Here is a 12,506-nt window from a genome sequence, read left to right as displayed (position 1 = left end):
AGCGAGTTGTAATGGAGCTTAGGCCCCTATTTATACTAATAATTTGGAGCGTATACGCGTTAACCGGGCTAATTGATTTTCGTAAATTCCGGCGAGTATCACGGGATTGATTAGCTGTTTAAAGGTCGTTATATCGTAATTAATATATTGATTATGCCATAATATCGACGACAATTGAATTTTATACACTTAGAATGATGAAAAAAAGAGTTTAAGGGTGGTGGTGGCCACCTCTGGCGCCGGATTCCGGCGGCCGGAGACCCACCGGAAAAACGGGATAGGGATGGGCGGGGTTGGGTTTAATTTATATTATTTTATTATATAATTTAAATAGATGTTACATTTTGAACCCTGAAGGTTAATAAACCTTTTAAATGGAAAATAAATCTCTTTTAAGTTAATATAAGTTTTCGAAGTTTACACTTTTGGTTTTAAACTTTATAACCGAATTATATAACATTTTGTTTTGGATTGTTTACGTGTTAGAGCGGGTTATCGATAAGCCTCGAGTAATAAATGAACGAACGTTTAAATATAAATGTCGGGAATACTTTATTAATAATCATGACAAAATAACCAAACGACCCAACGGGTCGGGTTTACAAATACAAATACGAATAGAAAATTGACGAATGTCACAACATTCCCTACTTTTGAAAATTTCGTCCTGAAATTAGTTTAAAGAATCCGTATCAAACAGATAGGGATACTTTGTTCGCATTTGGTCTTCCCGTTCCCAAGTAAATTCAGCGCCTCGTAGATTCCCAACGAACTTTTACCAAAGGTATACGGCTACGTTTGGTCTCTCTATCCATGCGGTCCATGATTTCCACCGGCTTCTCAACAAAGTGCATAGATTCATCGATGCACACTTCGTCAAGTGGTATCTGGAGATTTCCCCCGGCTAAGAATTTCTGAAGGTTCGACACATGAAACGTCGGATGAATATTCGCAAGTTCTTGCGGAAGTTCAAGAGTATAGGCCACGCTACCAACACGATTGAGAATTTTGAAAGGTCCAACATATCGAGGAGATAGTTTACCTTTCTTACCGAAACGAACGACACCCTTCCAAGGAGATACCTTGAGAAGAACACGATCACCAACACTGAACTCGAAAGGTCGTCGACGATTATCCGCGTAGCTCTTTTGACGACTACGAGCGGCTAATAGATTTTGTCGAATTTGCCCAATTCGATCGGTGGTCTCTTGGACAAGTTCGGGACCGGTGATTTGGGTTTCACCAATCTCATTTCAACAAATAGGAGAACAACACTTACGACCATAGAGTGCTTCGAATGGAGCCATACCGATGCTCGTATGAAAACTGTTATTGTAGGAGAACTCAATCAAATGCAGATGAGAATCCCAGTTTCCACCAAAATCCAAAACACAAGACCTAAGCATGTCCTCGAGCGTTTGAATCATTCGCTCGGATTGCCCATAGGTTTGAGGGTGATAGGCAGTGCTAAGGTCCAAACGAGTTCCCAACGCAGTTTGCAAAGATGACCAAAAACGAGAAATAAAACGACTATCACGATCGAAAATAATACGCAAGGGTACACCATGACGACACACGATATGTTGAACATAGATTTGAGCGAGTTGATCAACCGAGAACTTTTCATTGATCGGAATAAAGTGCGCGGACTTAGTCAAACGGTCAACAATAACCCAAATTCCATTGTGACGGCTTCAAGTGGTTGGGAGTTTGAATACAAAATCCATGGTCACATCTTCCCATTTCCAAATCGGGATATGCGGTTGCACGAGTAAACCAAATGGTCGCTGATGCTCAGCCTTAACTTTAGCGCAAGTAAGGCATTTTGCGACGTACAATGCAATGTCTTTCTTCATGCCGGGCCCCCAAAACGTGGACCGTAAGTCGAAATACATTTTATCCGCACCGGGATGAATAGAATATCGCGACTTATGAGCTTCGTCCATGATGAAAGTACGAAGATAGCCTCAATTGGGAACCCACAAACGATTAAGGTAATACAACAAACCATCGTGCTTAGTTTCGAGTTGAAGCTCTGCGCCGCAAGACATTCGTCGTGCATATTACCCTCGGTGACCGAGACATGTTGAGCTTCAAAGATTCGGAGTTGGAGATCTGTTTGGACGGCCACACTATGAAGCAAGATAGATTTCACATGGGTCTTTCGGCTAAGGGCATCGGCTACAACGCTCGCATTACCGGGGTGGTAGCGAATTTCGCAGTCGTAATCACTAAGTAATACGGCCCATCGACGTTGCCACATGTTCAAATCCTTTTGGTCAAAAATGTGTTGAAGACTCTTGTGGTCGGTGAATACCACACATTTTGTGCCATAAAGGTAATGTCTCCAAATTTTCAACGCAAAAACAACAGCACCGAGCTCGAGATCATGCGTTGTGTAATTCCTTTCATGAACTTTGAGTTGCCATGAAGCGTAAGCGATGACTTTACCTCGTTGCATATGGATGCAACCGAGGCCTTGATTAGAAGCATCGCAATAGACACCAAAGTCCTCGTTGCCCTCGGGGAGGACAAGGATCGGCGTATCGCAAAGCATACGTTTGACAGTTTGGAAAGCTTCATCTTGCTTTGGTCCCCACACGAAAGGCTTATCCTTGTGAGTCAAAGCGGTTAGGGGCAAAGCGATCTTGGAAAAATTGAGGATGAAGCGACGATAATAACCAGCGACACCAAAAAATGAACGAACTTCGGTAGGAGAGGTTGGAATCTTCCAATTCTTGATGGCTTTGGCTTTGGCGCGGTCAACGTGAATACCCTTTTCGTTTACCATGTGCCCTAAGAACGGAATTTCGTTTAACCAGAATTCACACTTCAAGAACTTTGCGTAAAGTTGTTCATTCCTCAAGAGATCAAGGATGGAATGAAGGTGCTTTGTATGCTCGGTTTTGGACTTAGAATATATGAGAATATCATCAATAAAGACAATCACGAATTTATCTAAGTATGGCTTGCACACGTGGTTCATGAGTTCCATGAATACCGCGGGTGCATTGGTTAACCCAAAGGGCATAACCCTAAACTCGTAATGTCAGTATCGAGTCCGAAAGGCGGTTTTGGGTACATCATCTTCATGCACGCGTAGTTGATGATAACCCAAACGAAGATCAATCATGGAGAAGCAAGAAGCTCCTTGAAGTTGATCGAAGAGATCGTCGATGCGAGGCAAGGGGTAACGATTCTTGACCGTAAGCTTGTTGAGCTCGCGGTAATCGATACACATATGGAAGGAACCATCTTTCTTCTTGACAAACAGCACAGGTGTGCCCCAAGGAGATGAACTAGGGCGAATGAACCCTTTTTCCGAAAGTTCTTGGAGTTGGGTAGACAATTCTTGCATCTCGGAGGGTGCAAGACGGTAAGGAGCCTTCGCAATCAGAGTTGCATCAAGCATGAAATCAATGCGGAATTCAACTTCGCGAACGGGAGGAAGACCAGAAACGTCATCGGGGAACACTTCGGGATAATCGCGAACAACCGGAATGTCTCCAATTTTGCTCCTTCTTTTCAACAATGTGAGCCACAAACGTTACATACTTCTTGCGCAAGTATGTTTGGGCTTGAAAACAAGTTATGAGGTTGAGACTCGAAGGGGAAGGCTTTTCACCAACAACACGAAGGGTTTGCCCATCGACGAGCGAAATGCAAATGAACTTCTCGAAGCAAACAACTTTGGCACTGTGGGAGGACAACCAATCCATGCCTACTATGACATCGAAGCTTCCCAATTGCATCGGAATGAGGTCAACTGAGAACGTGTGGCCATTATGATTCATCTTGCAACTTCGAATAACAGAGTCGATCGTCACGGATTTACCATTTGCTACTTCAACAGTGTACGAGCTCTTAAGTTTAGATCGAGGTTTAGCAAGAAACAATTCAAAATCTAAGGATACGAAACTCATATCGGCACCGGGGTTAAATAATATAGATGCAAATTGGTCGTCTACAAGAAACGCACCGTTCACCACATCGCTGTTTTGTTGAGCTTGGTGGGCATTCATCATGAAGGCACGCCTATGATTATCTTGGGGAGCTTGAACGGCTTGACCCTCTTGGGGTGCAGGTGCTTGTATCAGCTGGGCTTGAGCTTGATTAGCCAACAATTGAGGAAGTTATGGCTGAATTGCTTGGTAGGCTTGATAAGCTTGGAGCTGAAACTGTGGGTTTGGGGCCAACTGAAGCGAGTTCACGTTCATGAGTCGTGGACACGCATTACGGAAGTGGCCAGGGTCATCACAGTTATAACAAGCCCCTACTTGGCTAATGGGTTGAGCAAATTGTACGGGGCGGGGGTTTGGAAGAGTAAACCATGGGGGAGCAAGGATAGCGGTCTCACGACAAATTTTGCCGAGGTGTCCAAAATGGTTGCAACGACTGCATTGACGGCAAGCAGAACTAGTGGAGTGATGGCGTTGACACGTTTTGCAAAATGGATGGGGTACGTTATAAAGTTTCTTGGGAGGGGGTGCAAAGTTAGGCTGGGGTTGCGGTGCGGTTTGTTGGGTCAGCACGTTCTTGCGCTTGTTGTTTCGGTGGCTCGAGGAATAAGCAGGTTTGGAGGGTTCGGCTTTGTTTTCTTTGGGTGAGGGAAAGGTTTCTCAACGAGTTTCTTGGACCCCTTCAATGTCAAAGTCCCGGCTTTGACATGATTATCGGTAACGTTGCCGCAAGGTTGATCGCGTCACCAAGTTCCTTGGGAGAGCTACTAAAGACACTATCTTGAATTTATCTTGGTAGTCCCCGAATATACTTATCGATGGCACGCGAATCGGGAGTGACGAGGTGTGGCACCAACACACTTAGTTCGTTGAAACGGGCGGTGTAGGCGGAGTGCTCACCACCCTCTTGCTTAAGGTTCCAAAACTCATACTCCAAATTCATAAGCTCATTGGGAGGACAAAACTTTCTGGTCATGAGATCTTTCAATTCGTTCCATGGCAAGGCCATGGCAGCTTCAGTACCGCGGTTCGTTTTTTCCTTGACCCACCATGTAAGTGCGCCTTCCTCGAACATACCTGTAGCGAATCGGGTTCGCTTATCATCAGGACATTCAATTTGGTAAAACATGTTTTCCATCTTTTCGTACCACTGAAGTAGGGCAGTGGCACCTTGAGTTCCATTAAACTTGGTAGGTTTGGCGTCAGTAAAGTTCCTGTAGGTCACAACAGGAGCCGGAGGCGGTGGAGGAGGAGGATTAACGTTAGCCATGATGTTCTGGTGCATCTGGGTCATGATATTAGGGAGGACCGTTGTCAGGTGCTTAGTGATCTGGGAAGTTATCTTACGGCTAGAGGTTCCAGATGATCGACGCTTAAGGTTGCGAGAAGCCATTCTGCGAACAAAGGTTTTGAAAATCGTGAGCTCGGAATAGTGCATGATGTATATAAAGAAAATAAATCTTTTGTAAAGTTTGTTAAAATGAAAACCATAAATATAATAAGTGTTGTGAGGAACTTAGAGTTTTCATGAACCACCATGGACTCTTGTGTTCCAACACAACATCAAAATTTCGAAAATAAATCGAACCAAAAGCTGGGTATTCGTGTATCACCACGACTTGACAGACTTTCGGTTAAAACACATTGTAAAACATAGAGGGTCGGAGTCACACGTTGCATGAACCACCATGACTTGTGTGACATCCTAAGGGATGCAACCACATCCTTATCACAAAGAGGACATGATCACGGTTGAAGACATAAAGTGGTGACTCGTATTGCGTTTGGTGTGGTATGTATTGGCCTAATAAGTTTAATGCCCTTCCCGAACTCTCCAGGTAAGCAACCGAGTCCAGAGTCTAATTGGATATATGCACATTGCTTATCCTTAGGTTTCATGAACCTTGGTGTCGAGAGTTTGGGAAACAAGCACGTCCCCCTTCCAGTTACTACATACCCGCCATGACGAGTCATCTTTATGCAAAAGAATTATCGGAACACCAAAACGAAATTGTTTGTAAATCCTTTGAAAATGATTTTTTTTAGGCCTAAGCCTTGGACTTGTGTGTGCTTGTGTTAATGAGGCGTAAACGAACTTAAATAGTACATCAACAATAGTAAGTGCGTTCAAACAATCAAATAGAGGCCCACATAATTTTCTAATCATGCAACCTAAATAATTAAGCTATAGCTACCTAGAACACTACGTCTAATGTCCTATTTTATAGCCATGGCTCTGATACCAATCTGTAACACCCCGGCTTAAAGCGGAAACGCCCGAGTGTGACATACAGATTGTCCAAACACACGTGACACTATTTGGTGACAATAATAACATTTATTCATTTAAAGCATCATGTAACACAATGTTTGAAAGTAACAATACAAATCCAAATTACAATCAAAATGATAATTTTGTTTATTAAATAACATAAATATTCTAAGTGTCTTCTCGTCTTCAACCTCTAACAATAGTACCTGTAACATATATATAAAATACGGTCATCTAACTTAATAGTTGGTGAGTTTCCCACAAGTTTGAATAAATACATAAAAACCTTGCAATTCCATGAAACTTGTGATAATTAAACTACTTCGCATGCAATGTCCTTTCCAGTTGGCAACAGCCAACGTACTTGGATCGGGGGTCCCTTTTCCACTCATAACAAAATGGTCTTGAGTGCAAAGGGGGGCGTATGATCATACTTATTGAGGCAACCACTTTTTGAGCACATAATCAGGTAAGCACATATAACACACAAGTCCACGATATGCATTGCAGTTTAATAGCTGAGTATAAAATCGATTTGCGTTTAATAGGATATATATGCTACCCCCAAAAGTAAAAGCGTTAAAAGGGGGGTGTGAGGAACTCACCTTTAAGATTGAAGCGAAAGGGATATGAGTAAATTGAAAGCGTTGAAAATGACCACAACCGAACACGTCACGTAAGCTGAAGCAAGCGATCCGTGCTAACTAAATTGAGTAAAAACAAGACTTAATTGATAATCGTATGGGTTTTATTATTGTGTATCTAGAAAGGTGTTACTTTATATTACTTTTATATTTTTGATTATTTTATTACTATTTAAGCTTCAACGAAAGATCGGTTATTAATACGAGTTAAGCACTTTAATGGCGAGAAAACTAAGTTTATATGTTTGAAAAGCTTGAACTATTGTTTGTAAGTTATATTTATATTTATTGTGTTGACGAAACAATTTTTAGAAGTTTAAAGTTTAATTTACGTTAATTAAGCGATTTTTATTTACGGATTACGAAAATGGGAAACTTGGTTTTTAAATGTAAAAATAGTGAGGTTTATTTTATAATTAATTTACATAATTTTTATATTGTTTTAAAAAAGTTTTTATAAATTTATTTTGACTTTTAAATGATTAAAAGTGGTTTAATGGGTATTAACAAAACTGAAAATTTAAGTAAAAAGAATGTGTCTGACCCGGGTTTCGAACCCGGGTTTTGGTGTTATAAGTTTCATGCTTTAACCAGTTGGGCTAGGCAAGAACATACGTTTCAGGTTTGGTTTTAATTATATTTATAGACTAATTAGTTTAATCAATAATATTTATAATTATAATAATTATATGACAGTTTAAATAAAAAGAAGAAGTGTGCGTGACCCGGGTTTCGAACCCGAGTCTGTCGTTGATAGTAACATAAGCCAACCAGTTGGTCTAAGGATTTCATTCGTTAAGATCTGTAAAAAAAGTATATATATAGTATTTCAGATTCATGTTCTTCATATGAAGAACATGAACCCTAAAGTTTACAATCGATTAATCTGTTCAAGGTTTGGTGAAATTAGTTTAGGGTTTTTAATCATTGATGTCACGACAGTACAAAGCATATAACAATTACCTTAATATGTTTTGTTTTGATCGAAACCTAGTTGCCCGAAAGAATTTATAAGAATTCCCAATTACAGATTACTCGGTGTATTAGAGGGGGATTGAGAGGAATGAGCAAGTTGTAATGGAGCTTAGGCCCCTATTTATACTAATAATTTGGAGCGTATACGCGTTAACTGGGCTAATTGATTTCCGTAAATTCCGGCGAGTATCACGGGATTGATTAGCTGTTTAAAGGTCGTTATATCGTAATTAATATATTGATTATGCCATAATATCGACGACAATTGAATTTTATACACTTAGAATGATGAAAAAAAGAGTTTAAGGGTGGTGGTGGCCACCTCTGGCGCCGGATTCCGGTGGCCGGAGACCCACCGGAAAAACGGGATAGGGATGGGCGGGGTTGGGTTTAATTTATATTATTTTATTATATAATTTAAATAGATGTTACATTTTGAACCCTGAAGGTTAATAAACCTTTTAAATGGAAAATAAATCTCTTTTAAGTTAATATAAGTTTTCGAAGTTTACACTTTTGGTTTTAAACTTTATAACCGAATTATATAACATTTTGTTTTGGATTGTTTACGTGTTAGAGCGGGTTATCGATAAGCCTCGAGTAATAAATGAACGAACGTTTGAACATAAATGTCGGGAATACTTTATTAATAATCATGACAAAATAACCAAATGACCCAACGGGTCGGGTTTACAAATACAAATACGAATAGAAAATTGACGAATGTCACATGTCTAAACGCTTATTTTTTAGAATTACAGAAGATTTGAAGCACGAATTTGATTAATCGAAGCAAAAACTAGATGCCCAAAAGACGCTAGGATTTACCACTATTCAACATTGTACTTTAGCAATACGCGTGCTAGCCTACGGAACATGACTAGCATCAGCGATGAGTACTTAAATGTCACACCCCGTCAAACGATTTGCGGAAGCGTAAAACGGTAATGTAACATACACAACTGGTATCAAACACATTGTCATAAAGAAACATTACTAACTAATTTATAATATATTATTTTGTTCTAACATCTTTTTACAAACTAGATGATACAATCAAAACTAGTCCGTTAACTACTTCACTTCATACTCGAATGCTCACAACATCGATCACAATCCAAACATGTAACACATAAGCAATCTACTCCACTTTTCTGATTACCTGAAAAGCACGTTAAAAACCGGTCAACTATGAATAGTTGGTGAGTTTCATAAGTTTTGACGAAATCAGTTTGTGCGTACCAAACAGTCATAGTTTGCATGTACGCGCGTATATAAAATTAGTATTTATGTTTGTACATATGTACACCCGTACCTTTGTGTGTACGTATGTATGCATGTAAATTTATAATATAAGTTCGAAATTCCTATGAAATCGTAACTGTTTGTTCATACTACGTACCTTTATTTTTCACGAAAATCAACCACTGTGGCACCCCTTCCGACCACAACGGTTCCACATGATATCAACCACTGTGGCTCCCCTTCCGCTCATAATGGTTCCACGTGACATCAACCACTATGGCCCCCTTCCACCCACAATGGTTCCACGTAAACTCAAACATTACACAGTATATACACAAATAATTAGTACTTTCTACATATATATATATATATGCACATGTATAGTATTTTTCACGTATCACCAATTACTGTGGCCCCCCTTCCACCCCCAATATCCTCGTGGCCTCCACTGCTTACGTTGTTCTCATGACCGTCACAGATCATGTTATACCTATGGCCGTCACCGACCATGTTAGCCCCATGGCCGTCACCGACCACGTTATTCCCATGGCCATTACATACAACGATATTCCCATGGTTATTACAGACCACGTTATTCCCATAGCCATTACAGACCATGTTATTCCCATGGTCATTACAGACCATGTTATTCCCCAATTGTATCAGAGACTAATTTAATGCGGAGTCACGAGTGTAACGGGATGTATTAGGGACAACATATTCTTGTTTATAGGACTGATTTTTCGTCCCTAAAGTTTAACATTAGGGACTAAAATATCATCATATTCGAGACTAATTTTCAGTCGTTGAAGATATGTTTTAGGGACTGAAACGACGTGGTGACTAGGGAAAAATTGAGGAATGAATTTGTATGTTTTGGAGACTAACTGTTAGTCTCTGTTGGTGCTATGCAATAGGGACTGATTTTTAGTTACTAAAACCACTATCTAGGACTAAGCATCTGTTACTGGTTAGGGATTGGTAACTCAGTCTCCGATACCCATTAGTTATTGATTGTGAAGTATCAAATACTAATTTTTCAGTCCTAGATAGGAATCTTTTTTGTAGTGCAACCTGTTGTATTTAACATTACGTAGCGTATTTTTATGAACATGTTGTCACATGTAATTTCATTATGTTTTGACATTCGTAGTATCTCCATTTAATTTAATAATCAACAATACTATTCACCTTTCATTAGCACGTAGTCAATCATTATGTTTATAGGGAGTTTTCATATAAGAACGTTAAGATAATTTATATCTTGAACCGTTTTCAGATAGATAGCGTACATAAACATTCTTCTCACCCCAAAAGTTCGTAAACAGTTTGAAAAGAGGGATCATGAAACTCACAGTTTAATAGGTGCTCGGTGCACTTTAAGCTCGGAGTTCGTTTCACTTGCTATGACTCAGTCCCTATAATTAATATTGTACTAATATTAATATTTTAATATTATTATAATCCTTATACTAAACTGGACTGTATAGCTAATCTCGGTATAGCTGTTATACCCTGAAAGTTTCAGTAGGCTTAGATTGTGATGTTGTTTGATATCTAATATTTAAAATCAAACTTGGCTCATTTTCCCCGTTCCACCAGCTGGCCCAAGTTGCTCGTTTACGTGTTTGGGAAATAGTTATGAGTATGTAAACTTGGGTAAACGTTTGGTTAATAAAATGATTAAGTTATAACGAAATATCACAGTTTAGGGGTCTGGATTCGCTACGGGGCTCATTTCCGTTTATTTAGTTTGGTTTAGAGAAAAATGCGAACAATCTTTCCAAATTGTCCGGATTTCCCACAAAAAGTTCGTTTTTACTTAAGTAGTCCGAAAATAAGTTTTTTGATCACTCATGATGTTCTGATATTCTAACAGGTTTGTTAATCGCAAACCCGTCGGTTTTTGTCAAAATTGAATTTGCTTATCATTCAAATAAGCACAATTAATGATTCGTTTATAATTAAATTATTAAAATTTAGGCACTTATCAATTAAAATGCGTAGATTTTTAAAAAAATATTTTTGGAATTATTTAATGATTTATTAATTTATACAAATTCATTTTATATGCTATATTTAGCCCAAAAATCATCCGTTTATACCAAACGATTTCCAAAAAATCCAAAAAAATTCCTGAGTGATTAAAATATTTCCCAAAACAACCCGTAAATTTTCTAGAAGCTAAAATCTTGCCAATTATCTTTTTTAAGCAAAAAACGACTACGAAAACCCGAATAGGCGCGAATCCGCAAAACATGCCTAGGGTTTTTCAAATGACCCCAAATTTTATATGTGATCATAATATATCAAATCTGAGTTCCCCACAAAATTTCATAATTTTTCAAGTATTTTAACTATTTTTCCCAAATAAACATCCACATTCGATAATAAATTCGCAAAATATTCTCCGATGGTCGAAAAATTACCAAATTTGGAGGGACTCAATCATATTATCCCTGATGTCTGTGAAAAATTTTATAACCTAACAATATGCACATCACAATCGAATCCTAAACAGCCCGTAATCGAGCGATTCGGCATTACCTTTGCGGTTTTCGTCCGTTTTTGCCCTCTTAATCAAGTTTCCTGGTCCGTGTGCTTCTATGTAATCTAGGTTCATGTCCTATATCACAAACCAATCATGTATCATCAACATAACAGCCTTGGAAGTTAGGTTTTCGGCTAGGACTTTAAACCGAAATTTTAAACTGTAAAGCGTCGTTTAAACCCTCCAATCCGTGTTTATGGCCAAAAAAGAGTATGATTCTGATTCCTAACCATGTGTAGGATCAAAACATGTTTTTGGAACATTTTAAAGGTTTTTTCATGGTTAATTAGGAATGATTTTTGGCAATCATAGTATGTTTATATAAGATTAAACTTGTTTAAATATGATGTAAATGACCAAAAATGAGAGGTACCTTAAGGTTTTTGAAGAGTTGATGAAGTGCAGAGGTATTTCCAGAATTTGGTGTTAATTTTCATGTCCAGAGCATGTGTTTTTGAAGGGGGTATTTTTTCCTCATTTGCAGCTGTGAAGAATTAAGGCCCATTTGGGCCTCATTTGGCACACAAGCCTCAATTTGCGTGTCCGAGAATGAAATCCCGAGTCCAAATTTATTTCGGCTTCATTTTTTGGTTTGAAAAATATACCGGATACGACAAACAGTGCGAAAACGAGTGTTTTTCTGCTACTTTTTGTAAATTTAGAAAAACGTACTATTTGTTTGTAAAAAGAGAAAATATTTTCACGGATCGCTTAAAACCATCCCCAACAAGTTTTTGGTATATCTTTTTCGGCTTAACGGATGATACAATGTTTGCTTTAAAACTCTCTTTCGCGTTTAAATCCTTAGCGGGTAGTTAAACGAGTATGTTTTCGTTTAACTTTTTTGCTATCATACTAAG

This window comes from Bidens hawaiensis, unplaced genomic scaffold (assembly GCF_021521415.1).
Source record: "Bidens hawaiensis isolate Kalapana, Puna unplaced genomic scaffold, B.hawaiensis_p1.1 tig00003902_1, whole genome shotgun sequence".
Taxonomy (NCBI): Eukaryota; Viridiplantae; Streptophyta; class Magnoliopsida; order Asterales; family Asteraceae; genus Bidens; species Bidens hawaiensis.
This window is presented reverse-complemented; position numbering follows the sequence as displayed.